General features: G+C 34.1%; 1 long non-coding RNA gene across 1 annotated transcript in view; it reads left to right on the forward strand.

The window, feature by feature from the left end:
* LOC141584741 (uncharacterized) overlaps positions 1-25603 on the forward strand; it is a 138220-nt gene extending 112617 nt beyond the window's left edge. Inside the window, exons 2-3 of the long non-coding RNA XR_012517944.1 lie at positions 6909-7018; positions 25571-25603. This is a non-coding gene — a long non-coding RNA (uncharacterized LOC141584741). The remainder of the gene's footprint in view (positions 1-6908; positions 7019-25570) is intronic.
* Positions 25604-27136: the final 1533 nt, after the last annotated feature.

Raw genomic sequence — 27136 nt, forward strand, 5'->3', positions numbered from 1 at the left:
AGGGAGATTTAGATTTGTTATACATCTTGGTGATTGTAAGTAGTTCTGCAATGAACACTGGGGTACTGATGTTTCTTTAACATGCTGGTTTTATTTTTTTGTGTGTATATTATCTGAAGTGGAATTGCTAAATAATATGATAGTTCTATTTTTGAATATTTTGAATAACTCCATACTGTTTTTCCCTATGACTATACTAATTTACATTCCTACCCACTGTAACAAGTATTTCCTTTTCTCCACATCCTAACCAACACTTGTAATCCTTTGTGAGCTTTTTTTTTTTTTTAATAGCTACCCTAACAGGTATGAGATGGTGGATCCTCCTAGTGGCTTTGATCTGCTTTTCTTTGATAATTATTGATGTTGAGCATATTTTTCCATGCCTACTATTGGCAGTTTGTATGTCTTTGCAAAATGTATTTAAGGTACACTGTCCACCTTTTAATTGAATTATTTGTTTTCTTTCTATTATGTTCAAAAACCTATTGCAGAGCCTTCTCTTATACTAGGTCCTACACAACACCAGCAAATTTTTCAGGTCCTTCAGTAAATGCATTAGGGTTGCACATTTAAATGGAATATATGCTTCCTCCAAATTCAAAGAGGCTCATTAGGTACTGTGCATCTGGTTCTTTGTTGTTTTTTATTTTGTTTTGGTTTTGATTGTAGGACAAGCCAAATGCAACAAATTATCCTTCATCTTAGAAGCAATATCTTGGCTTGCACCATACCACCAGACAATTAGAAATGTTACTGAAGTGGAAGATTTTAAATTTTTGTTAGATGTATTTTCCAGCATCTGACGTGTAATTGGTAAGCCAATATAGTTGATTACTTATATCTAGTATAATTACTACTTTCTGCTAGCTAGATCTAAATCTTTTTAAGTTGTGCTTCTTTTGGTTACAAATTTAGTTTTTAATTAATTTATCTTTTTTTAGCACTGTGCTATAAGCAGTCAAGGGAGACCACACAGCACCCTGAATGTTTTCCTTAGAAATTTCTTCTTCCATATATCCTCCTAGTCCATCATCCTTAAATTCTGCCTTCCACAAAGTACCAGGACACAGAAACAATTCAGACAAGTTCTTTGCCTTTTTATAACAAGAATAACCTTTCCTCCAGTTTCCAATAAGATATTCCTTATTTCTATCTAGGAACTCATTAGAAAAGACTTTATTGTCCATATTTCTACCAGTATACTGATTACAACCACTTAGATAATCTCTAAAAATATGTAGGTACTTTATACAGATCTCCTCTTCTGAGCCCTCATCAGAATTGCCCTTAATGCTCTGTTTACAGCAATCATTTTTTTCTAGCATGTAACTTTAAACTCTTTCACACTTTACTTATTACCGAGTTCCAAAGTTACTTCCACATTTTTAAGTATTTGTTACAGCAACACCTTACTTTTGGTAGCAATCTCTGTCTCAGTTTGTTTTGCTTGTGTTGCTATAACAAAATACCTGAGACTGGGTAATTTTTGAAGAAGATAAATATATTTTCTCACACTGCTGTAGGCTGGAAATTCCAAGATCAAGGCACTGGCAGGCTCAGTGTCTGGTGAGAGCCCCTGTCTCTGCTTTCAAGATGACAATTTGAATGCCATGTATTCGAAGAACAAAAGGGATAGAAGGGACTGGATTTACTTCCTCAATCACTTTTGCAGGACACTAATCCCATCCTCAAGAATGGAGCTCTCACGTCCTCATTGCCTCCTAAAGGCACCTTGTTTTAATATTGTTACACCAGGGATTAAGTTTCAATGGAATTTGGAAGCATCACATACATTCCAACCAAATAAATCCTTGAGGTAGAACAGCGGAGGCATATCACTGACTTGCCATGTTATATAATACTACTTTTGCTGAGCCTTGTTGACTGGAATAGAGAAAAAAGCATTTGTCTAGGAGATATGTTCATTTGCTCTAGCAATGAAACTTTATCTCATAGTACAGATGCAAGTGGAATTACCACCTGGTAATAATCCATTGTCATTCTCCAAGGCACATCTGTCTTCTTCACAGGCCAAATAGGTGAATTAATAAAGAGGTGGTGGGAATCACCACCCCTCTAGCCTTTATGTCTTTATGGTGGCACTAATTTTAAATCTCTCCAGAAATGTGCTATTGCTTTTAGTTTTCTGTTTTTCTGTTTAGAGACAGTACTATTGACTTCCACTTGGCCTTTTTCATCATAATATCCCTCACCTCACAGGTCAAGAAACTAATGTGGAGATTCTGCCAGCTGCTTTGTACATTTTTTCTAAATAAGCATTGTAGAACTGAGGAAATAATCACAGGTTAGATTTGGAGCCCCCTGGTCCCACTGTGAGATGGAACTGAGCTGAGATTTTTTGATCACCTGACCTTCATAAACCTTTACTCTGACTGTTGGACCACATCATGTTTTGAGTCTCCTGGATTTGTGGTCAATTCAGGATCAGTGTCTAGTAGTATCCAAAAGTTCTGTTTATTTTTTCCCAGTGCATAGTTACCCTGGTAAAAGTGAATATGTCCCTCTGGGAAATGCAGAGAGCAAGATTAACAGTGTTTTTGTTAGTGAATCATGGTCCTTCTCTATGGGTACCTAGCCTCACCTTCATTAAAGAGGGTCTTGGTGTATAAACGGCCTCAATTATAATACTTGATGAAATGGCAGTGACTCTCTTTCTTTTTATAATTCAGGTTAGACTTTTGTTTACTTGCTCTGAAACTTTTCTTCTTATATAGCTCAGTAAAAATTTGATAGGTTTCTTATCTATTCCACTTCTAGGAATACCATGGTCAACTAGACAGTGCAATCAGACTTAATGAGTCAGACAATTTGACTGCTCTCTCTTATGATGGTACATATGCCTCAGCTCCTCATTACTTATACAAATTTCTCTAGCTGACTTGAATTTCTCCTCAGAAAATGTGATTTTCCTTTCTATCATAATGTCAGGCTGCAAATTTTCCCAACTTTTATGCTCTGCTTCCCTTATAAGATGGAATGCTTTTAACAGTACCCAAGGCACTGCTTGAATGCTTTGCTGCTTCACATTTTTTTTTCCAGATACCCTAAATCACCTCTCAAGTTTAAAGTTCCACAAATCTCTAAGCCAGAGGAAAAATGCTGCCAATCTCCTTGCTAAAACATAACAAGAGTCACCTTTGCTCATCTTTTCAGCAATGCTTCACTCTGTTGATACCCAATTTGCTGTATTAGTTTGTTTTCAAATTGCTGATAAAGACATACTTGAGACTGGACAATTTCCAAAAGAAAGATATTTAATTGGACTTACAGTTTCACATGGCTGGGGAAGGCTCACAATAATCGCAGAAGGCAAGTAGGAGCAAGCCACATCTTATATGGATAGCAGCAGGCAAATAGAGCTTATGCGGGGAAACTCCCCTTTTGAAAACCATCAGATCTCATGAGACTTAGTCACCATCATGAGAACAGCATAAGAAAGACCCACCCCCATGATTTTATCACATCTCACTGGGTTCCTCCCATAATATGTGGTAACTCAGGATGAGATTTGGGTGGGAACATATAGCCAAACCATATCACCAAGTTATTATAATGATTATTATTTTCTTTTATTTTTTCATTAAGACTGTGAGAAAAAACATTTTCTATTTTTAATAATTAGGATAAAACGGCATAATTTGACATTTCTATTTAACATTGTAAATATGTTTATAGTTTATTGCAATTTCTAAAATGAGCTTTTTACTAATACTCTTTTTATTGCCAAATGTTGGTTTTGTTGTTATTTTTGTTTTTAAATAGAGACAACAGGTGCATCATCTCTGTAGGTTAGCCCACCAAATAAAATAAAAATCTACTACAATAAGATAGGAAACTTGCCATCTAGGCAATCTTTGTGAGGCCTGTCAACATAGCAAAGGAGGCATATCAACCAGTGACGTTCATGAGATTGTATGTACAAACAAATATATAACAACTGTGATAATCAGAAATTAAAGAGAAGGGAGAGGGAAAGGGAAGTCACTTATGATTGTGTAGGTTGAAGTGACAAAGATGTTATATGATTCTTGGCATATGCTAAATATTATGCTCTATATTTTGCAGACTTCATCTTCTTTAACACTCACAGCAGTATAGTCTATAGAGTGAAGGATGAAGTATGATTTGACTTTGTAGGTAGAGTTTCAGAAAGGTTGATTAATTTGAACCAGCTGACATAATTAATGACCTGAAAAGTTAAAATTCAAACTCTTGTCTACATGTGTATGCTTTCCAAGATATTTCCATTTCTAGGATGCTGTTAAATGGTTTGAATGTGTTTAAAAATATCTATTGATTGAATAGTCTATGGAAATTTAGAGGAAGAGGAAGGATAGCTATGAGAAATATAATACTATCTGGAGTCATAGCTCTGAAAGCCTGGAGATAGACCCTTTAAAATTGTGTTTTACATAAGTGTGTTGAGTATCCACTACCAGCTGAAACCTCTGGAATAAAAGGAGTACAAATAACAGCTATCAAATTGAATCAGGGCAAAGAAAATTAGCAGCACTAATGACTATATAGATTTAGTTATTGCAGTAGTCTATAGGCACAAACATGTAAACCATTCACTTGCATCAATTTTCTGAAGGCTCAAATTCTATTGCTGCATTTTCTTTAAAAACAAAACAAAACAAAAGAAAAAAAACAACTGTTTTGTTAAACTGAATGATCCCCTTGCTAAAAACAAAAAGAAACAAAAGTAGAATGAAATATACCAGTGTTAAAACTGATTCAGGATTTAAAAAAAAATATTTTATCTGACTCTCCTTATATTTAATGACTGTAATTTAAATATATAGTACAAACATAAAGTTGATTTGAGAGAACCTTTTCAAACTTATATACATACTGAGAAATTTAAGAAAAGACAATATGAGAGAAATTTACCAAGAAACATCTATGAAAAACTTAACTGCATTCAAACATTTTTCAAAAGTGATGGTATGGTTTCAACAGAATGAAGAAAAGAAATACAGCCAAGGTTTTATGATCTAACAAAGTGGCTGAAAGCAAAAATGTGGACATATATGACTGCAAGGTGTGAGGAAGTTTGTTTATTCAGTCATTGAGCAAACACTTTTTGAAAACCTAGAGTATGAACAGTAGTTTCCACAGTAATTATAATGAACAGAAATTAATGCTTTCATATAAGCATTTCTACAACTATGTGAATTTATTTAGTAAATAATGAAGAAGTACTGCTGCTCCATAGAGAAAAAAAAATGGTAGAACAAAAGCTAGAAGAGGAAGAGGAGGAGACAGAGGAGGGAGATGGGTAAGAGGAGAAAGAGGAGGAGGAACAGGGGAAACTTTGAAGTAGAGCCTAGCAATATGTATTTTAATCAAGCCTCCAAATGATTCTGATGTATGATAAAATTTGAGAACCACTGGTTGAGCTTAAAAGAAAAAACAAACAAGTATGTTGGTGAATTTAGATGACTGACCCAGCTTTGACAAGCAAGTATTATAGTAATGATTGCCTGAGGGAAAATAAAACTGCAAAAGAATTTAACTTGCATAATTCAGGTTACTTTTTGTATAAAAACAATTCTTTTTAAAGATAAAGAAAGTATATGAGATAATTTCAATGTATGTTTATTAATGAAAAACTATATGATTAATGATCACAAGACAATTTAAAAAATATGAATGACAAACATTTTTAATTGCATGTTGTATGCCGGATATTTACATTATGCATTATCTCTACCTTCTGAACCTCCTAATTTATGAATGAGAACAACCACATTTGAACACTCATGTCTATGTAGACTTTGCATGTGTAAAATATTATTTGATGAGACATATTTTATACCATAGTCTGCACTGCAAATGTTTTTATGGTTATCTAATAGTTTGCCGCTGGAAATGAAAATTTTTATAATGCCTTTCCAAATGTAGTGGCATAAATACAAAGAAAGGCTTCTTATTATCAATAATAAAATAAAGTCTATTTTAGAACTCTGAAATACTCATATTTGGATGTTAGTGTTTGATCATTAGCCCCAGTCTTCTACAGAAGGTTGATACAGATTATTCCATTTGTTGCTTAATAATGAAACCCCACATTTGTCACATGTGATTCTTTTAGGCTCTGCTTACAATATTTTTCAGGGATGTTGTTGTATTTAAAATTTCCTCAGAAGCAAGTTACAAAAACCCAAGGCAGATTAGCTTAAGAGAAAATGGAATCTATTCAAACTCCATGAACAAACTGAGACTAGTCAGTCAGGCAGGAAGGCTGTGTTGTAGGCCCTGTTCTCCCAGATGCAAAGCCTGAGCCACAGATTCAGGTGCACATAATGTATGAAATAAAACACTTTCAGGAGAAATCAATTAGAAAGTGGCGAAAGAAGGAAGCTCATCAAAAGATTGATTTCAGGTGAGGCCCCATAGTCAGGCTAGTCCTTCAGGAAGCTCTCCAGTGTAAATTATACCTGAATTTATTTTTAAAATATGCAAAAGCGTGAGCATTTGTATCTATGCATTATTTAAGCATTGAGGTCATCTGTTTTAACAAAGTTTCCTTAGAGCTGTCCAAATATCTGGGAGGCTCCAGAGGCCAAAGGCAACCTTCTGAAGAAGGTTGCAGATACCTATGAGGGCAATTAGTAGGGAAGTGCAATAAGCTGTGAGATGAATACCCAGAACAGGTGAAAAAAAAAAAAAAAGATTCAAGGGGAACTGGATGAGAACAGTGTCTGTTGAAGAGGAGGTTGTAGGTGAGTCTTAGAAACGAGCAGAACTTGATTGAATATTTTGAGTATGTACTTGTGTTTCCCATTTCCACAATATGTGCTGGATTCCTTATTATCTGCCAGTAGAATATCGTTTTCTGCAATATAGAAACCATTACTTCTGTGCTTTATATATTGCAGATGCATCCGATGGAAAAACAAATCTTCTTAGGCACAAGAGGAGAAATCCAAGGGAAGAACTTATTTGCCTTACTTTTCAAGTGCCATCTTTGACTCATCTTCAACTGGAGGTAAGGGGTTAGAGGAGGTTTGTAAGAATATGCCAACTCCCTTGAGGGTGGCTAGCGTATGAGAATGCTAGAGTATAGTTTTTAGAAAAAAAAATGATGCTGGTCCCATGGTTCTAAAACCACCAAGTGTACCCTACATAGGATTGATATGCTGAAGGGGACCTGCTTCTTTGTAGGTCCTCTTTGATTCGTACATTGAGAGAAAACATACTTAAAAAATAGTGATGATTTTAATTTAGAAGTAATAACATAGCAAATGTAAATACAGAAAAGCTTAATTCAAAGCTATGAATCTTTATAATGCTCTAGGAAAATGAAGATAATTGAAAGTATTATTTTATAACAATACGCATGTGTTGTTTATGTATACCCTGCTGATATTAATATTTTCCAGGTTTTTCATTATTTAGTTTGAAAAAGTCTACTTTCTGGTACATGAAAAAGCTTGTTAAATAGTTACATATGTCTGTTTACATGCTTAATTATGAAGACACATTTTTTAAAGGCTCATTTTTTGGTTCATTTTCTCAGTGGAAAGTATTGGTTCAAGTGCTTTTTCTCTAAGAAAGTGATGCAGTATTATTTCCATGCCAAAGAAAATAATGAGTGTCTTGCAAAGGCATGTAGTTTTCTGTAATTGAAAGAATAGTGTCTTTTTTTGTGTGATGACGTAAATTCCCTTTGTAAAGTTTGAATATTTGTAAAAGTTGGACAAGAGAACTCTTATTTGAAACTAAAACTGTTTACTTTGTACCAGTCTAAGCAAAATCTATCACTTAAACCATGCCAAGACAGTGATTGACAATTCAAATTGCCGTTCATAAATCAAATCAGTTGCAAAATAAGAGTAAAATCAGAAATGTATTTTGCAAAATGAAGAATGTTTTCATTATAATGTTCTTCCCTATGGCACTTCAAAAAAAGAAAATCAGGCATCTCAGCACTTTAATATGAGGCATTGCAAATTATAAATGACAGTAGCTAGTAGATGCTATTCAATATGAATATTATATGCAATGAATTAATAATACATCACCTAAATTTTTATGAATTAAACAAAAGGAAGTAATTCTCTATGGATAAAGTCTATCTAAAAGTGTGATTTTTGTCTATTTCAGAAGTTTGGAAAAGTCACCAAGCATTTTTATGATCATGCTTATTATAATTTGATACATGTAGCAAATTTTTCTTAAAATGCTGTAATTATCTGTATTTACAAGATGTTATTTTAAATATTTCTTATTAGAAGTAGCCTCAGAACCACAAACATGTCATCTTTAAGGTACCTAAAGTTCAGAAAAAACAATGATTCGAATGTGTAGATTTCTGTGAAAAGATCCAATGGAGAACCAATAGACTTTCTTTAAAATAATATTTGTTTTTTTAGAACAGTTTTAGATTAACAGAACATTGCAATGGTGGCATAAAGACCTCCTGTATATCCTGTACCCTGGCTTCACTAATTAACATCTTACATTTGTATGGGATATTTGTTATAGTTAATAAATCTACACTGACACATTAATTAAAGGCAATACTTTACTCAGATTTTTTTTTAGTTTTGGTCTAATGTCCTTTTTCTGTTTGACAGTTTTGAAAAGTATTTAATGGTCAATTATTTTGTAGGATACCTCTCTACTGGAATTTATCTCATGTTTTTCTCATGGTTAGATGAGCATTACATGTTTTGACAAGGAAGACCACACTATTAAATTGCCATTTTCTTTTTGATGTGTGTGTGCCCCTAAGTTGCCATTTTTATCAGATCCTATCAAGTATATCTTTCATCTATATTATTTATCAAGTTGATATAGACTTGGATAGGAGGCGCTGTTTTTCAGGTTTCTTCGTATTAAAACTCTTCTTTTCTTCGATTTCCATACTATACTCTTTTGAAGGAAGTCACTATGTCTAGACCACAATTAAGGAGTAGGGAGCTATGTACTCCCTTTTCTTGAAGGTAGAATATTAACGTACATTATCTGAAGTTCTTCTGCACTGCAGATTTGTCTCTTCTCTATTTTTTTTATTCATTTAATAATTTGTTTATTTTATCCCTTGAGTTATAATTCAACACTACATTATTTATTTTGTTGCTCAAATTGTTCCAGTTTGGACCATTGGGAGCTCTTTCATTTGGCTCCTGTGTCCATTATACATAACCCTTTTGTTGGCTTTTTATTTTTTCCTAGTGCTTCCTTGCCTTCTAGTACGATACAATATTCCAATATTTGGTTCTTTATTTCTTATCTTATGAATAGCTTTTAATTTTGCTTTTAATTAAACAGGCCAATCTGAAAACATATTCCTACTTAAAAGCCTTTTTTTCCTTTTTGAATCAATTCTTTGAATTAAGAAATAGTGAAAGAAATTAGTAATTGAACAAAATTGAACACTGTGCATTTAAATAGATGCTTTATGAAAATTATAGATGCAGGTCATGAACTCAATTACTACACCTTCAAGAGGAAATAAACAAACTGGAAATCTTGCAATTAAGCATTTGTCTTTTAACTAGTTACTCCCTCTATAAAGGTAATTTATAGAATAAGCCCTAAGTAATACCAATCACAGCCAGGATATTACTCCTGAAATATCTGAGCATTCCTTTGAATTTCTTTCATCCCCACTGAAATCTTCATTAGCCATTTGTTTGAGTGCCTAGAGCTCCTGATCTGGGGAATGGGAGACTTAGCCTTCTCTTTTTTAAAAGGCTTCTTTCAAAACTAATTTTCAAGTTGTCCAATTTGTCTGTACCTCTTCCTTGAGGTGCCAGAGAGCAGCAGTAATAATAATAATAAACAATAGCTTAAATTCTCTACAAATTTTCTATATGATAATCCTTTGCTAAATACTTTATGTACATTGTGAGATGTAACTCACCCAACAACATCATGAGATAAAAGTATTTTAGAATCCTAACTAAAGTAATTTTCTTACAGGCACAGGACTGGAAGTGGTGGAACAATTCTATTCTCTTAATTATTATGTTAGACTGACTTTCACATATCTCAAGATCAGTGATTTTAATTGGTTTTGTGGTGGTTGCAAGGATTGATGGGTGAAAAGCGTAATAATACTAGATGGGGGTAATAGTAATTGTATCTTGAGGTAAGGGGTTTTGTTAATTATTTTTGTTTGTCTGTTTACTTTCTATTATCTTAAGCCTAACATAGGCAAAAATATAATATTTCTAATAACACTTAGTCCAAATAATCAAATTTCTGTTTCATGAGACAGAGGCCCCTTTAGTGATAGTAGAACAGTTGATACCCAAGTTTTGATTCCCAGAGAGCCGGATTCAAATTCTGATACTTCTTTTGGCTGGTTCTGGAATCTGGAACATATTACTTGAATTTCCTTGGCCTCTGTTTCTCATCTGCAAAATTAGGGAGATTATACCAATGTCAAAATTATGACAACAATTAAATGAGATTTGTATATCCAAATCCTAATGCCTCTCCTGATTTATTTAACTGTAGTCAAAGTATCTACTAAGGAACCGCAGGAAAGACAGGCACAGAAAATTTCAGATTAGTGTGAGTCTGGTTTCTTTTGTCTTGTTATTGTTCATTTCTCTGCCATCCATAATAATAGAGTTTCTAAAAGTAATATTTTCCCCTACCATCTAATACATTGTTACAAAGATTTCTGAAGTTTCCTCAATAATATTCTATCCCTATATAGGATATAGAAATATCTTTCAATCCTGGGGGCTATAGGTTTAGGTGTTTTTCTCAGTCTTATCTTGGCTTCCTACTCAAATACTTATTACTTCTCAGTATGTTAGCAGTAGCAGGTTGCTCTTCTTTTTTTTCTTTCTTTTTTTTTTTTTTTTTTTTTTTTTTTTGAGACGGAGTTTCACTCTTGTTACCCAGGCTGTAGTGCAATGGCGCGATCTCAGCTCACCGCAACCTCCGCCTCCTGGGCTCAGGCAATTCGCCTGCCTCAGCCTCCTGAGTATCTGGGATTACAGGCACGCACCACCACGCCCAGCTAGTTTTTTGTATTTTTAGTAGAGACGGGGTTTCACCATGTTGACTAGGATGGTCTCGATCTCTCGACCTTATGATCCACCTGCCTCGGCCTCCCAAAGTGCTGGGATTACAGGCTTGAGCCACCGCGCCCGGCCTGCTCTTCTAAGTTAACACCTAAAAGACTCTTGTCAAGGACATGAGCTGGTGCACCCTCACATCAGGTTTACTTTTTGGTTGCTCACGTTTTCCTGAGATGACTCCATTGGGAGAAAGCATACTTTTCAGGTGATGGGGCCAGGAATGGGGAAGAGATGACATGCATGCCTAGTTTTCCTTGTCTTACATTGAAGCATTTCTCTTTCCATCTAGAGTTAATGTCCTCACCTCTGTTTCACATCATGACTTTCACAATTTCTCTCATGTCTCTCCCATGACTTCTGTTATCACCTTCACATTATCATTTAAACATATTTTTCCATTAATGAAAAAAAAAAAGTCTTTTTATCTTTGATCTTATTCTGGGTACTGTTCTTTCTCTCTTACCCCTTTTCCTACCCATATTTCTTAAAACATATGTTTGCACAGGCTATAAATGATTTCTGATATACTTCTCTCTTCTTAATCCTCTGTAGTCAGACTTGCTAGTCAGTGTCCATCCTGTCAAAAAATCTAAGAAAGCAATTTAGTTCTCATTTTTATTTTTGGTTTGCCAGTATTTAACACTGTCGGATATGTGTCTTCCCAGAAAAATTATTGCATAGGCTCTTGTAATTACATGTGCTTCTGGTTCTACTTTTACCTTTCTTGAGGTTCTCAGATTATTTTGTGGGCTGGTCAGCCTCTCTCCACCACTTAATGAGAGGTTTCCCTTAAGAACCACAAGGGCTTTTACAAATTGAAGAGAACAATCAGTGCTATAAACCATAACTATAAACCACTACATCATTTTTGAGAATAATTATTATTTGATGTGAAGGAACACTGTAAATCACAACATAAAGTAAAATATCTCCCCTATTTTGGTTATAAGATCTTAGCTTCTCTTAAAACACCAGAATTTACTTCTTGACTTCTTGTACTAAAACTAGAATGACTCTACTAGGATTTTCTTGTATTATAGTTCCTACATATAAGCTTTGAAATTAAAATTAAACTATAAAATATAATTTTATAGAGTAGGCATAGGGCTAACATGTTTCTCATATTAATCTTTCAGTTCATTTTTCTTTTCTCTTATTTTTCTCTCACTACTAAAATTATATGGTAGGCAGATTGTTTGAACTATCAGAGGAAAAGTCAGGGAAGATTTAATTTAGGAGGGTCCAAAGCATGAGATATATTCCAGGGAAGTCAGCTTAGGTGGAATACAGAAGGAAGATAAATGGGAGGCAAGAAAAAGAAAGTTAGAAGGAAAAATTATAGAATATCAAAACTCTAGAGATATAAAGATTAGAAGAGAATATCAATTTGCAAAGTAAAAAAGTATTCTCATATTAAAATATGATTTGCTATTTTATCTAAAAATGTAGTCTGATTAAAAAAAAATAAATTAACTAGATATATAATGTTCTTCTTAAGTATAGTTACTCTAGTTACGAAACTTGTCCACTATGATTCATACGTTATTCCAAGCTTATCTTATATTCCAAATGTAATTTTTAAGCAAGTTTCTCAAAAAGGTATTCATTCTTCTATGAAATAGTGTAGTGGGTCCCCTGCCAAAATGCAGGAACCATTCCAGAAAGTATTCTTTATTTCTCCATAATTTCTTACCATCTATTGAATGTTGTGTACTTTCATTAGATAGGATTAAATTATGAATGCTGGTCCCATTTTTTTTTTGTTAGCTATGGGATTTGAAATCCTGTTACCTTTTCACACATTGTAGTCTTTTGTTTGTTTGTTTGATCAGCATCCCTTACTATTTCGATCATTTAAAGTTACAGTATCTTCAAAGTTAAAAAAATGAGTTCTTATTATCACTTTACATTCTTGGGATAAATCTGATGTAAATACATCCACTAATTGTGCTTATAACTTGAACCAGGCTATAACTACACTCTAAAATGAGAATACTTATGGAGATCCAGTATACTTTGAATACAGTAATTGATTAAAAATAAAAATCTCATTTGAGGAAATGAAGGATTTGAGGCTGAAATGCCCTGGAAATACTTCCTCCATTATCCTGGCCATAACATTCAGTTCCTCATTACTTATGCACATTTTTTATCTGGTTTTAATTTCTCCTCAGAAAAAAAAGGTTTTTCTTATTGACCCCATAGACAGGCTGCAAAATTTCCAAATTTACACTCTGTTTCAATTTTAAACATAAGTTCCAATTTCAAACATCTCTTTGTGAACACATATGACAGTATTCTTTCAGAAACAGCCAGGTTACATATTGAATGTTTTGCTTCTTAGAAATTTATTCTGTCAGATACCTGAAATCATTTCTCTCAAGTTCAAAATTCCACAGATGTCTAGGGAAGGGACAAAATGCCACCAGTTTGCTTGCTAAAGCACAGCAAGAGTGACTTTTGCTCCAATTCTCAGTAGGTTTCTCATTGCCCTCTGACTACCTTAACTTGGACTTTATTGTCCATATCACTATCAGCATTTTGGTCACCATTCAAGTCTCTAGAAAGTTTCAAACTTTCTTACATTTTCATATCTTCCTCTGAGCCCTCAAAACTGTTCCAACTTCTGCCATTTACCCAGATCCAAAGGTGATTCCACATTTTCAGGTATATTGTTCTGACATCTCCAAACTATTTGAACCCTGGCCTGTTACCCAGTTCCAAAGTCACCTCCACATTTTTTGATATCTTTTCATTAGTACCCCATCCCCAGTACCAGTTTACTGTATTAGTCTGTTTTCATGCTGCCAATAAAGACATACCCAAGACTGGGCAATTTACAAAAGGAATATGTTTAATGGACTTATAGTTCAATATGACTGGGGAGGCCTCACAATCATGACAGAAGCCAAGCAGGAGAAAGTCATGTCTTACATGGATGGCAGCAGGCAAAAAATAGCTTGTGCAGAGAGATTTCTGTTTTTAAAACCATCAGATCTCTTGAGACTCATTCACTATCATAACATCACAGGAAAAACCCGCCCTCATAATTTAATCACCTTTCACTGCATTCCTTTAATGACATGTAAGAATTGTAGGAGTTTCAATTCAGGATAAGATCTGGGTGAGCCAGACCATACCATGAGGCCTCAGGAAATATACAGTCATGACAGAAGGTGAAGGGGAATCAAATAAATTTTACTATGGGAGAACAGGAATAGTGGGCGGAACTGCCACAATCTTTTAAACAATCAGACCTTTTGAAGACTCCTTTATTATCATGAGAAAACCATGGGGGAAACCTCCCCCATGATCCAATCACCTCCTGCCAGGTCTCTCCCTCAACATGTGGAAATTAAAATTCAACATGAGAACTGGGTGAGGACACAAAGCTAAACCATGCCACATTTAAAAAATGCACAAAATATCTGAACAGGCATTTCTCAAAAGAAGATAGACAAATGGCAAACAGGTATATGAAAAGGTGCTCAACATCACTGATCATCAGAGATAAGTAAATCAGAACTCCAATTAAATATCTCATTCCAGTTATAAAGGCTTTTATCTAAAAGATGAACAATAAAAAATGCTGGTGAGGATGTAGAAAAGAGGAAACTCACACACTCTTGGTAGGAATGTAAATTAGAACTGCCACTGTGGATAACAATAGAGAGGTTCCTCAATTACTAAAATTAGAAATCCCATATGATCCAGCAACCTCACCTCTGTTTATGCACGGAAAGGAAAGGAAAGGAGAGAGGAGGGGAGAGGAGGGGAGGGGAAGGGGAAGAGGAAGGGGAAGGAAGGGGAAGGGGAAGGGAAAGGGAAAAAGGGAGGAAAGGAAATCCATCTAGAAAAGTATCAGCACTTCCATGGTTTTTGCAGCACTATTCATAATAGCCAATTTTTGGAATCACTGCAAGTGCTCATCATCAGACTAATGGATAAACAAAATGGAGTACTATCGAGCCATAAAACAAGATGTTTTTTGTACCAATATGGATGGAACTAGTAGATATTTTGTTCGGTTACATAAGCCACACCCTGAAAGACACACTTCATATGTTCTCATTTATGTGTGGGACTTAAAATTAAAATAATTAAACTCATGGAGATAGAGAGTTAAATGATGGTTTCCAGAAACTGGGAATGATAGTGGGTGAGGGTGGGAGGAAATAGTTAATGGGTATAAAATTATAGACATATGGAATAAGACCTAGCATTGGTAATACAACAGGGTGACTACAGTCAACAATAATTTATTGTACATTTAAAAATAACAAAGAATATAATTGGAATATTCGTAACACAAATAAATGATAAATGCTTGAGGTGATAGATACCTCATTTATTATCATATAATTAGTACATGTCATTTGTCTATATTAAAATATCTCATTTATCTCATAATTGTATATACCTAATATGTACCCATAAAAATTAAAAAAAAAATAAAAAGGAAGGTAAAGTTATTTCTCTGAGTACCCAACTCATAAAGGGAGAATCTAAGATTTACCTCAAGTATTTCTGGCTCCAGAGACCTAACTCTTAACTACCCTTATGTGGTGCTATCTTTTAGATGGATTTAGCATAGTCTAAGTATCCACCCTGTGATGTAATGTCAGGTTAATTTACTTCAAATCATGTCCAATTATCGTTCACCTTTCTTTTGAACAAAAAGCAAGAACTATAAAAAGTGGAATGACATAATTCATTGAGCCCAATTTTATTACTTAAAACAGGGGTAGGCAAATGATGTCCTATGGGCCAAATATGGCCCTGAAGTTGTTTTTTGCAAATAAAGTTTTATTGGAACAAAGCCACTCTGATTTGTTCACTTATTGTCCTTTTTTTTTTTAACAGACCTACATGGAATGTTATATATATGTATATATGTTATAGACAGAATATAATATCACTTGAACAAGAAGTTTAGTCTAGTATCCATTATTTGAGAAAACTCTCTCTTAAGTTTTATAATAAATGAGATGTATAGTTAGAATTTCCAGTTGTCTATTTTCAGAGGTTTGTCTAATCAATCCTACATTCTATAATTCACATATTGGTTTAGGTCTTATAGCAGCCTGAGCCTTTTTCTTCACCTTTCCTTTCAGTTTTTCCCCTTTCATAATTTCTTAGAACTTTAATTTATTTATTATTATATTTTAATTTTATTTTGCTTTAGGTTCTGGGGTACATGTGCAGGTCATGCAGGGTTGTTGCATAAGTGCATACTATAGCCAACATTTTTACCCATGTTATCCCTCTCCACCCTTCACACCCCCTGCTCTCCCTTCCTTGCCCCAGCCCAGTGTATCTTGAAAGTAATTAATTTGCTTTTGATTCTACAGGTTTAAAGGCATAAGAAACTTGCATTGTCTCAGATAAGACTTTGGACTTGAACATTTGGGTTAATATTGTTAAGTTAAGACTTAAGTAAGTTAAGACTTAATGGGACTGCTGGGAAGCCATGATTCAGTTTTGAAATGTGAGAAGGACGTGAGCTTTGGGAGAGTCCATGGGTGGAATATGATTTGGCTTTGTGTCTTCATTCAAATCTCATAACAAAGCATAATCTCCATATCTCAAGAAAAGGTCCAGGTGGGAAGTAATTGGATCATTGAGGAGTTTTTCTCCATGCCGTTCTCATTATATTGAATGAGTTCTCATGAGGTCTGATGATTTAAAAGTGTATGGCAGGTCCCCCCACCTCTCTTTCTCCTACTTCACAGTGGTAAACTGTGCTTGCTTCCCCTTCGTCTTCCACCATGAGGTTTCCTGAGGCCTCCTAGATGTACTTCCTGTTAAGCCTGTGGAACTGTTAACCTTCTCTTCTTTATAAATTACCCAGTCTCAAGTAGTTTCTTATAAAGGTGTGAAAACAGACTAATTCAAATAGGATTATTAGTTTTCTTCCTGTAGAGTTGTTTGGGCTACTTATATATTTTGGTTACTAATCCTTTGTCAGATGAATAGTTTGCTAATATTTTCTTCTATTCTGTGGGCTGTATCTTCATTTTATTGATTACATCCTTTGCTGTACCGAACTTGTTTAACTTGATGTGATCTTATTTGTCCATTTTTGCTTTGGTTGCCTGTGCTTTTGAAGTATTGCTCAAAAAATATTTGCCCAGACCAGTATTTGGGAGAGTTTTCCCTAAGTTTTCTTTTAGAATTTTATAGATAGAGGTTATAGACTTAAGTCTTTAATCAATTTTTATTTTTTATTTTTTATTTTTTTTATTTTTTTTATTTTTGAGACGGAGTTTCGCTCTTGTTACCCAGGCTGGAGTGCAATGGCGCGATCTCGGCTCACTGCAACCTCTGCCTCCTGGGTTCAGGCAATTCTCCTGCCTCAGCCTCCCGAGTAGCTGGGATTACAGGCACGTGCCACCATGCCCAGCTAGTTTTTTGTATTTTTAGTAGAGACGGGGTTTCACTATGTTGACCGGGATGGTCTTGATCTCTCGACCTCGTGATCCACCCGCCTCGGCCTCCCAAAGTGCTGGGATTACAGGCTTGAGCCACCGCGCCCGGCCATCAATTTTTATTTGATTTTTGTATATGACGAAAGATAGGGGTTTAGATTCTTTCTTCTGCACATGAATATTATTTTCCCAGCACATTTTAATAAAAAAAAACAGAAATGCATATTCTTAGCATCTTTATAAAAATGAGTTTATTGTAGCTGAGATTTATTTCTGGGTTTACTCTGTTCCATTGGCCTGTGTGTCTGTTTTTATACCAATACCATGCTGTTTTGTTTGCTATACCTCTGTAGTATAATTTGAAGTCAAGTAATGTGATTTCTCCAGTTTTGCTCTTTTTGCTTAGGATGGCTTTGGCTATTCTAGATCTTTTGTGGTTCTCTATAAAATTCAGGTTATTTTTTTCTCTTTCTGTGAAGACTGTCATGATGATAGGTGCTGCATAGCCTCTGTAGATTGCTTTGAGTAATATGAACATTTTAACAATATTGACTATTCTAATTCTTGAACATGAACTATTGTTCCATTGTTTGAGTTCTCTTCAATTTCTTGTGTCATCGCTTTATGGATTTTCTTGTAGGAATTATTTATGTGTTTGGTTAAGTTTGTTTCTTGATATTTTATTTTATTTATAACTGTTATAAATGGGATTATTTTATTGATTTTTTTTCAGATTGTTCACTATCAGCATATAAAATTGCTTCATATTTTTGCATGTTGATTTTGTATCCTGAAATTTTACTGAATTTATTGTCTAATAGTTTTTCAGTAGTATTTAGTCTTTTCCAAATAGAACATTGTATCATCTACAAACAAGCATAATTTACCTTCTTCCTTTCCAATTTGTAATACATTTCATCTTTTTCTCTTGTCTGATTTCTTTAGCTAGGAGTTAAAGTACTATGTTGAATAATAGTGAATAAGGTGGACATCCTTGTCTTTTTCCAGATCTTAGAGGAAAGGCTTTCAATTTTTCCCCATTCAGTATGATACTGACTGTGGATCTGTTTTGTAGGGCTTCTGTTCAGTTGATGTATGCTCCTTCTATACCAGGCAGTTTTGGGTTTTTATCATGAAAGGATGTTGTCTTTATCAAATGCTCTTTTAGCATCAAATAAAATGGTCATATGGTTTTTATCCTTCATTCTGTTGATAAGATATATCACTTTGATTAATTTGCATATGTTAAACTATCTTTGCATCCCAGGGATAAATCTCACTTGGTCATGAAGAACATATATGTTTTAATATACTGTTTCATATAGTATGCTACTATTTTTAAGGACTTTTGCATTGATATTTATGAGAGATATTTGTCTTTAGTTTTCTTTATTTGACACGTCTTTGTATAGTTCTGGTGTCAGGGCAGCACTAGCCTCACAGAATGAGTTAGAAACTATTCCCTTTTTCTCTCTTTTCAGAATAGTTTGAGTAGGATTGGTAATTCTCTTTAAGTGTTTGATAAAATTCATCAATGAAGCTATTGCATCCTAGGCTTTTCTTTATTGGAAGACTTTTTGTTGTAGCTTCTGTTTCATTACTTGTCATCTGTTCAGGTTTTAGATTTCTTTATGGTTCCATTTTCGTTGGTTGTATATGTCTAGAAATGTATCAATTTCTTCTATGCTTTCCAGTTTTTGATATATAGTTGTTCATATTAATCTCTCGTTATTCTTTGAATTTCTCTAGGATTAGTTGTAGTGTCTCCTTTGTCATCTCTGATATTATTTATTTGGATCTTGTCTCTTTTAGTCTGGCTTAATTTCTGTCAATTTGGTTTTTCCTTCCAAAAAATGAGTTTTTGTTTTGTTGCCTTTTTGAATTTTTTGTTTTAATTTTATTTATTTTTGCTGTGTTCTTTATAATTTCTTTGATCTACTAATGTTGGTTTCAGTTTGTTCTTGCTTTTCTAGCACCATTAGGCTGTTTATTTGAAGTTCTTTACTTTTTGTTGTAGATGTTTATTGCTATAAACTTTGCTGCTTTCATTGTGTCTCACAGGTTTTGGATTGTTGTGTTTCCGTTTTTGTTTGTTTCAGGACGTATTTTAGTTTTCTTGATTTCTTTGTTGACATCCTGGTCATGTGGAAGCATATTGTCCATGTGCTTATTTGGTTTCCAAAGTGTCTATTATTATTGATTTCTAGTTTTATTTTATTGTGATCCAAAAAGATGCTTGATATTATTTAAATGTTAAAAATATTTTGAGACTTGTTTTGTAGTCCAACATATGGTCTATCTTTGAAAATGATCCCTGTGCTAAAGAGGAAAAAAGTGTATTCTGCAGTGATTAGATAAAAATGTTTCATGAATACCTATTAGGTCATTTAGTCTATAATGCAGATTAGGTTTCATTTGTTGTTGTTAATTTTCTATCTGGATGATTTGTACAATGCTGAAAGTCGGGTATTGAAGTCTCCAGTTATTACTGTATTGGAGGATCCCTCTTTAATAATATTTGCATTATATAATTTAGTGCTTAAGTTTTGGTTGCATATATATTTATAAATCTGTCTTCTTGCTGAATTGACACCTTTATCATTACATAATGTCTCTCTTTGTCTCTTTTAATGGTTTTTGTCTTGAAATCTATTTTTTTCTCCTATAAGTGTAGCTACTCTGGCTCCTTTTCTGTTTTCATTTGCATGGAATATCTTTTTATATCCCTTTATTTTTAGTCTGACTATGTCTTTACAGTTGAAATGTATTTCTTGTAGGCAGCAGATAGTTGGGGCTTGTTTTCTTTATCCATCCATCCTTTGTATGTCTCTTGATTGGAGCATTTAGTTCATTTACATTTAATGTTATTATTTATATGTAAGGATTTAATAATGCCATATTATTATTTGTTTTCTGTTAATGTTTGTTCTTCTCTTCCTACCTTCCTTTCTTCCTGTCTTCTTTTTAGAGAAGGTGATTTTCTCTGGTGTTATATTTTAATTTTTTTTCTTTTTTTGTAGTTGTATTTGTTGTAATTTTTATGATTGAGTGTTATTTTGAGGCTTGCAAATAACATCTTATATTCCATAATTTTAAACTGATGACAACACTGATTGCAAATACAAACTCTCAAATATGCAAAAACTAATAAAACACTATGCTTTAACTTCATCCTACACACTATTTAACTTTTTGTTTCTATTTATCACTTATTATACTGTCTAAATCTTGAAAAGTTTTAGTTATTAGTTTTGACAGTTTTATCTTTGAGTCTTTCTACTCAGGATATCATTAGTTTACAAAACACAATTAAAGTGTTACAATATTTTGTATTTTTCTGTGTAGTTATTACCAGTGAATTTTATCCTTTCAGGTGAGTTATTATTGCTTGCTGCCATCCTTTTATTTCAGGTTCAGTAACCTCCTTCAGCACTTTTTGTAGGACAACTCTGGTGTTGATGAAATCCCTCAGCTTTTGTTTGCCTGAGAAAGTCTTTACTTCATTTAATGTGTGAAGAATATTTTCACTAGATATACTATTTCCAGGATAACGTTTTTTGTTTGTTTGTTTGTTTGTTTTTGTTTTTTTGTTTTTTTGTTTTTTGTTTTTTGTTTTTTTTTCCCCCTCAGCACTTTAAATATGTCTTGCCACTCTCTCCTGGCCTGTACGGTTTCCACTGCAAAGTCTGCTGTCAGACATACTGGAGCTGCTTTGTGTGTTACTTGTTTCTTTTCTCTTGCTGCTTTTAGAGTAGGCTGTTTATCCTTGACCTTTGGAAATCTGATTATTAAATGTCTTGAGGTTGTTTTATTTTAGTTAAGATTTTTTGGTGTTCTATAACTTTTTGTACTTTAATATTGATACTTTCTCTAAGTACAGAACATTCTCTGTTATTATTCCTTTGAATAAACTTTCTCTATTTCCTTTTAAAGGCCAATAACTCTTAGATTTATCCATTTTCAGCTATTTTCTAGATATAGTAGGCAATGCTTCATTTTCTTAATTTTTCTTTTGTCTTACCTGGCTATGTATTCTCAAATAGCTAGTTTTCAAATTTACTAATTCTTTCTTCTGCTTCATCAATTCTGTTGAGAGACTGATGCATTAATTACTGTTTCAGTAGAAATTTTCCAGTCTGGAGTTTCTGCTTGATATTTAAAGATAATTTTAATCTGTTTGTTAAATTTATCTGATAGGATTCTGAATTCCTTCTCTGTGCTATCTTGAATTTTGTTAAGCTTTCTCAAAAGAGGTATTTTAAATTCACTATCCACATGGTCATATATCTCTGTCCCTCTTGTATTAGTCACTGGCACCTCATTTAGTTTTTTCATGTCACATTTTCCTGGATGGTGTTGGTTCTTGTGGATGTTTTGTCAATGTCTAGGCATTGGAGAGTTAGGTATTCATTGTAATCTTCACAGTCTGGGCTTGTTTTAACCCATCCTTCTTGAGGAGGCTTTGCAAGTTTCAAACAGAATTGAGCATTGTAATCTTAGTATTTGGTCACTGTGGCCATATATGCATTAGTGAGTGCCCAAAGTCCAGGAACGCTTTGACTTTTGTTTATGGCCTTGTGTAAGATCTGGGGAAATTCCCTTGGTTACCAGGCAGCAGCTTTTATTCTCTCCTGTTTCTTTCCCCCAAATAAATGAAGTCCATGTCTCTATGTTGCATTGCCTGGGCTTAGGGAAGGAGTGCCCAGGGTTGGTCTAGAAGTGCTGTCCAGAAGCTGGAGTCCGGAAATGTAGGAATCTATTACTGTAGCTGAGCTGGTACCCACATTCCAATACAAAGTCCCTTTTACTCCTCCCTGTCCTTTCCTCAAGTAGGAGTCTCTTGTGTGGCTGCCACCCTTCTGTGTCTCTTCCTCTTGACTCTGAACTGGACTTGGTGATTCACGTGTAACCAGTAGAATGCAGCAGACTCACTGCTATGTGTCTTCCGATGCTGGGCCAGGAAAGGTTTCCAGTTGTTTTCCTTAGTTTGCTCTGGTCAAAATTACCCCACATGTAAGAAGTCAAATTACTCTAAGTGTATGTATAATCCATCTAGTTAACAGCCAAGCTGAGTTCCCAGCTAATATCTCCCATCAACTTTCAGCTGTGTACTTTGGAAATTTAGTCAGTTCAGTCTCCAGATGACTGTAGTCTCAGCTGTTACATGACTACAACTGCATGACAGATTTTTTACTAAGAGGTACCCAGGTGAGCCCTTCTGAAATTCCTAGCCCACAAAATTGTGAACAACATAAAATAACAGTTGTTTTACAACATTAAGTTTTAAATATTTTAAGCAGCAGTAATCAGAGAAGTATGATTAAAGTGATACCACCTCTTAAGATTGTTCTAAAAATTGAATGACTTAATATTTGTAAAAGTACTTAGAAAAATCCTTGAGTAAATATTGTACAGAGTAGGCACCTATACAAAAATGCTAGCTTATATTAATATGCTAGTAAATTTTTGCTTTCTAATATAAAGGAAAATAGTGGATTTTTAGGATGAAATTAAAACAATTAAAATTACTACAATAATGAGTAAAAGGTATGCATATACAATAGAGTAGTTTATTCACTAAGCGTAATACCTAGGACTTATGATACTTTTAGGGACATATAAATATGTCTTATTATTAACTTCTTTTAAAATCAGAAGAAAAAATAAAATAATAGTAAATATGTAATGAACATAGTTTGGATGATATTCATCTTTATAAAATAAATTGTATCATTATTTTAACATAATTTTTAATATTTTTAGAAGACTATGAAAGCAAAGTGCTTAAATTCCACAGAAGTTATAATGTGGTTTGCAACATGTACAAATTAAGATTTTAGAGCTTTTTAGAGCTTTTAGCCCTGATGTTGCTCTAAAATTCTTTCTTATATGCTTATTTTTGTTTTTTGCAAATGCATCTGCCTCTTTGAGTTTTTGTTCAGTTTCCCACTAAGGTAACCCTGTGTGACAGTAACTTATGTATGCAAAATAAACTGAAATTCCTAATTTGAAATGTTGGTGAGGTACAGTCTCAGAAGCATTTAGGCAGAAGAATGCATGCTTGTAAAGAAATACAAAACTTACTGGGATCCTATCCCAAAGCAACTCTTCATTTCGTTTCACTTAAAATATTTTTATCTCTGAAACTATAAAGTAGGGCGATCTCTGTGTGGTGTTACAGTTTTACATCTTTCTATCAGCTCAGGCCCATTTGGAGCTGGGGAAGTTTCAAATTTTGAAAACATTTTTTAAGTTGGCAAAATATATTTGGACAACTTTATGTTTGTTCAGTCTGTAATTTATATGAAAGTGTATTTCTAATTTTGTTGGCATTGTATGTTGCATCAGCATTTAGAGAAGACAGTAGGTTTTAAGTGGTGTTTCTGATTCCTTCAGCAACATGAAGTGCTGCCAATTATTAGTCTATTCTGAGTTGATCTTAAATTAGGTGGAAAAGGAAAGGCAATTTAAACTCTGAAAGCATTCAGCACACCCATGCATTAAGTTCTGGGTAATGATAAAAGAATAGCCAAATTTTTTAAATAATATTTTTTTAAAACTTGGCCAGGTGCAGTGGCTCATGCCTGTAACCCCAGCACTTTGGGAGGCTGAGGCGGGTGGATCACATGGTCAGGAGATCAAGACCATCCTGGCTAACATGATGAAACCCCGTCTCTACTAAAAATACAAAAAAATATCTGGGCATGGAGGTGCATGCCTATAATCCCAGCTACTCATGAGGCTGAGGCAGGAGAATCGCTTGAAACCAGGAGGCTGAGGTTGCAGTAAGCGGAGATCACACCACTGCACTCTAACCTGGGTGACAGAGACTTTGTCTCAATTAAAAACAAAACAAAATAAAACAAAACTTCTTCCAGTGTATAACATTTATACTGCTGCTGTGAAGAACTATTAGATGTAGTTTTCAACAATGTTGGGTCTAGAAACTAGTTGCTGAAACCCAAACATATATGGTGCCATATGCATGAGATTTTATTAAACTGACAAAAGAATCAAGTGATCATTCCACTTCCATAACTTAATAATTGAATAATTCTTACCAAATATTTTATCTCCATGAGCTTCACTTTCTTCTTATGTTAACTTGATAAAATTAAGCTTTCCCCATCTGCTGCAACATGTGTTTATGAGGGGTAAGAAGAGACATTACACATGAAACACAAGTGGTAATGTAAGAGAGCAGTGTTGGTAATTGTAATAATAGTGGTGGTGTTAATAGCAATAAATAAGGAATGAACATAAGGACTGACATTTTACAGAAAATGCAGATTTAGAAACTTTGCAGACATGGGTTTTAACTCAAAAGCAACATTAATTAAGCATGCACTGCAAAATGGAAATCAAACTGCCCCCAAGAGTATGAAAATTAATACAAAAGCATTGCTATCATTGAAGAGTTTGCACTCTAGGAGAGAATCTACATAAAAATAAATATAAAATTATATAAAAATGTCAATATATAGTTAAAAATTACCAGATTACTAAATTGTATTATGTAATAAGAATTTTCAGTTAGGGGACCCATAGTGTTCAATTTGATTTTCTTTAATGTTTAAAACTATATCATAAATTTATACAAGAAAGAAAATTTTAATATCACAAAGCGAGACATATCATTACCTTAGAACAAAAATAATCAGCTTAGCAACTTTGCATATAATTAATCATTGTCTATAGTTATTTTCATCTACGAAAGAACTTTGAAGACTTATGTATAGGAACACACAGCTCATATGTTGAGGTTTGAAAAACCAAAAGAGGTTCAAAATGCAGTGGATAATAAGAGCTATGGCTAATTTATTTCATAAATGTAGAATACATGTATTTTAATAGAGTCTTAATAAAGGAGGTTACTTACCAACTGAATTGTGAAATATGCAAGGCAATATAGCATAGAGAAAGAGAAATATATAGTTCATACAGCATAGTCATATAGAGTGTGGCTTTTAAGTTAAGCAATAGGTTAAATTGAATGCCTCTGCTCTGTGACTTTTGACAAGTCACTGTACTTTTTAAACATGTTTATTTATTTATTTACTTTCACAGGTGTAATTCATTTGATCCTCACAGATAGCCTGGCAAGGTATGTTCGTTTTTTTTTTTTTTTTTTTTTTTTTTTTTTTTTTAGAGTTTTATTTTTATTTTTAATTGTATTTTAAGTTCTGGGGTACATGTGCAGATCTTGCAGGATTATTGCATAGATACACACATGCCATGGTGGTTTGCTGTCTCCATCCCCCTGTCACCTACATCAGGCATTTCTCCCCATGTTATCCCTCCCCAACCTTCCTACCTCCCACAGTCCCTCCCTTAGTCCCCCACAACAGAACCCAGTGTGTGATGCTCCGCTGCCTGTGCTCATGTGGTCTCATTGTTCAACACCCACCTATGAGTGAGAACATGCAGTATTTGGTTTTCTGTTCTTGTGTCAGTTTGCTGAGAGTGATAGTTTTCAGATTTATCCATGTCCCTGCAAAGAACATGAACTCATCCTTTTTATGGCTGCATAGTATTCCATGGTGTATATGTGCCACATTTTCCTTGACCATTCTATCATTGATGAACATTTGGGTCTTTTCTATTGTAAATAGTGCTGCAATTAACTTATGTGTGTGTGTGTTTTTATAATAGAAAAATTTATAATCCTTTGGATATATAGCCAGTACTGGGATTCCTGGGTCAAATGGTATTTCTGTTTCTGGGTCCTTGAGGAATTGCCACACTGTCTTCTACAATGGTTGAACTAATTTACATTCCCACCAACAGTGTAAAAGTGTTCCTTTTTCTCCACATCCGCTCCAGCATCTGTTGTCTCCTGATTTTTTAATGTTCACTGTTCTAAGTGGTGTGAGATGGTATCTTAATGTGGTTTTGATTTGCATTTCTCTAATAACTAGTGATGATGAGCATTTTTTCATATGTTTGTTGGCTTCATAAATCTCTTCTTTTGAAAAGTGTCTGTTTATATCCTTCGCCCACTTTTGAATGGGTTGGGTTTTTTTGTGTTTTTTGTTTTTGTTTTTCTTGTAAGTCTATTTTAGTTCTTTGTAGATTCTGGATATTAGGTCTTTTTCAGATGTGTAGATTGCAATTTTTTTTTCCATTCTGCTGGCTACTGGTTCATTCAAATGATTGTTTTTGTTTGTTTGTTTTTGCTGTGCAGAAACAAGTTTAATTAGATCTCTGTTTTGGCTTTAGTTACCATTGCTTTTGGTGTTTCAGTCATGAAGTTTTTGCCCATGCCTGTGTCCTGAATGGTATTGGCTAGGATTTCTTCTAGGGTTTTTATGGTGTCAAGTTTAAATATTTAATCCATCTGGAGTTAATTTTAGTGTAGGGTGTAAGGAAGGAGCCCAGTTTCTGCTTTCTGCAGATGATATTACTGTAAAGAACAAATTGGTCAAGGCAAGAACTATAACAGAAATACTAGTTTCGAGACTTTTGCAGAGTTTAGGTGATACAGCATGATAGTACACTGTGGCAACATTGCCAAGAGGAGGGAGATAATAACAGATTGTAGGATCATTTAGGGAACAGGAAATAAACTTGTTGGGGTGAAGGACCCTAACATGTTTGTAAAGAAAAAGAAAGGATTTAGGATGCATCCGAGAT

Source organism: Saimiri boliviensis, chromosome 6, assembly GCF_048565385.1.
Source record: "Saimiri boliviensis isolate mSaiBol1 chromosome 6, mSaiBol1.pri, whole genome shotgun sequence".
Classification (NCBI taxonomy): domain Eukaryota; kingdom Metazoa; phylum Chordata; class Mammalia; order Primates; family Cebidae; genus Saimiri; species Saimiri boliviensis.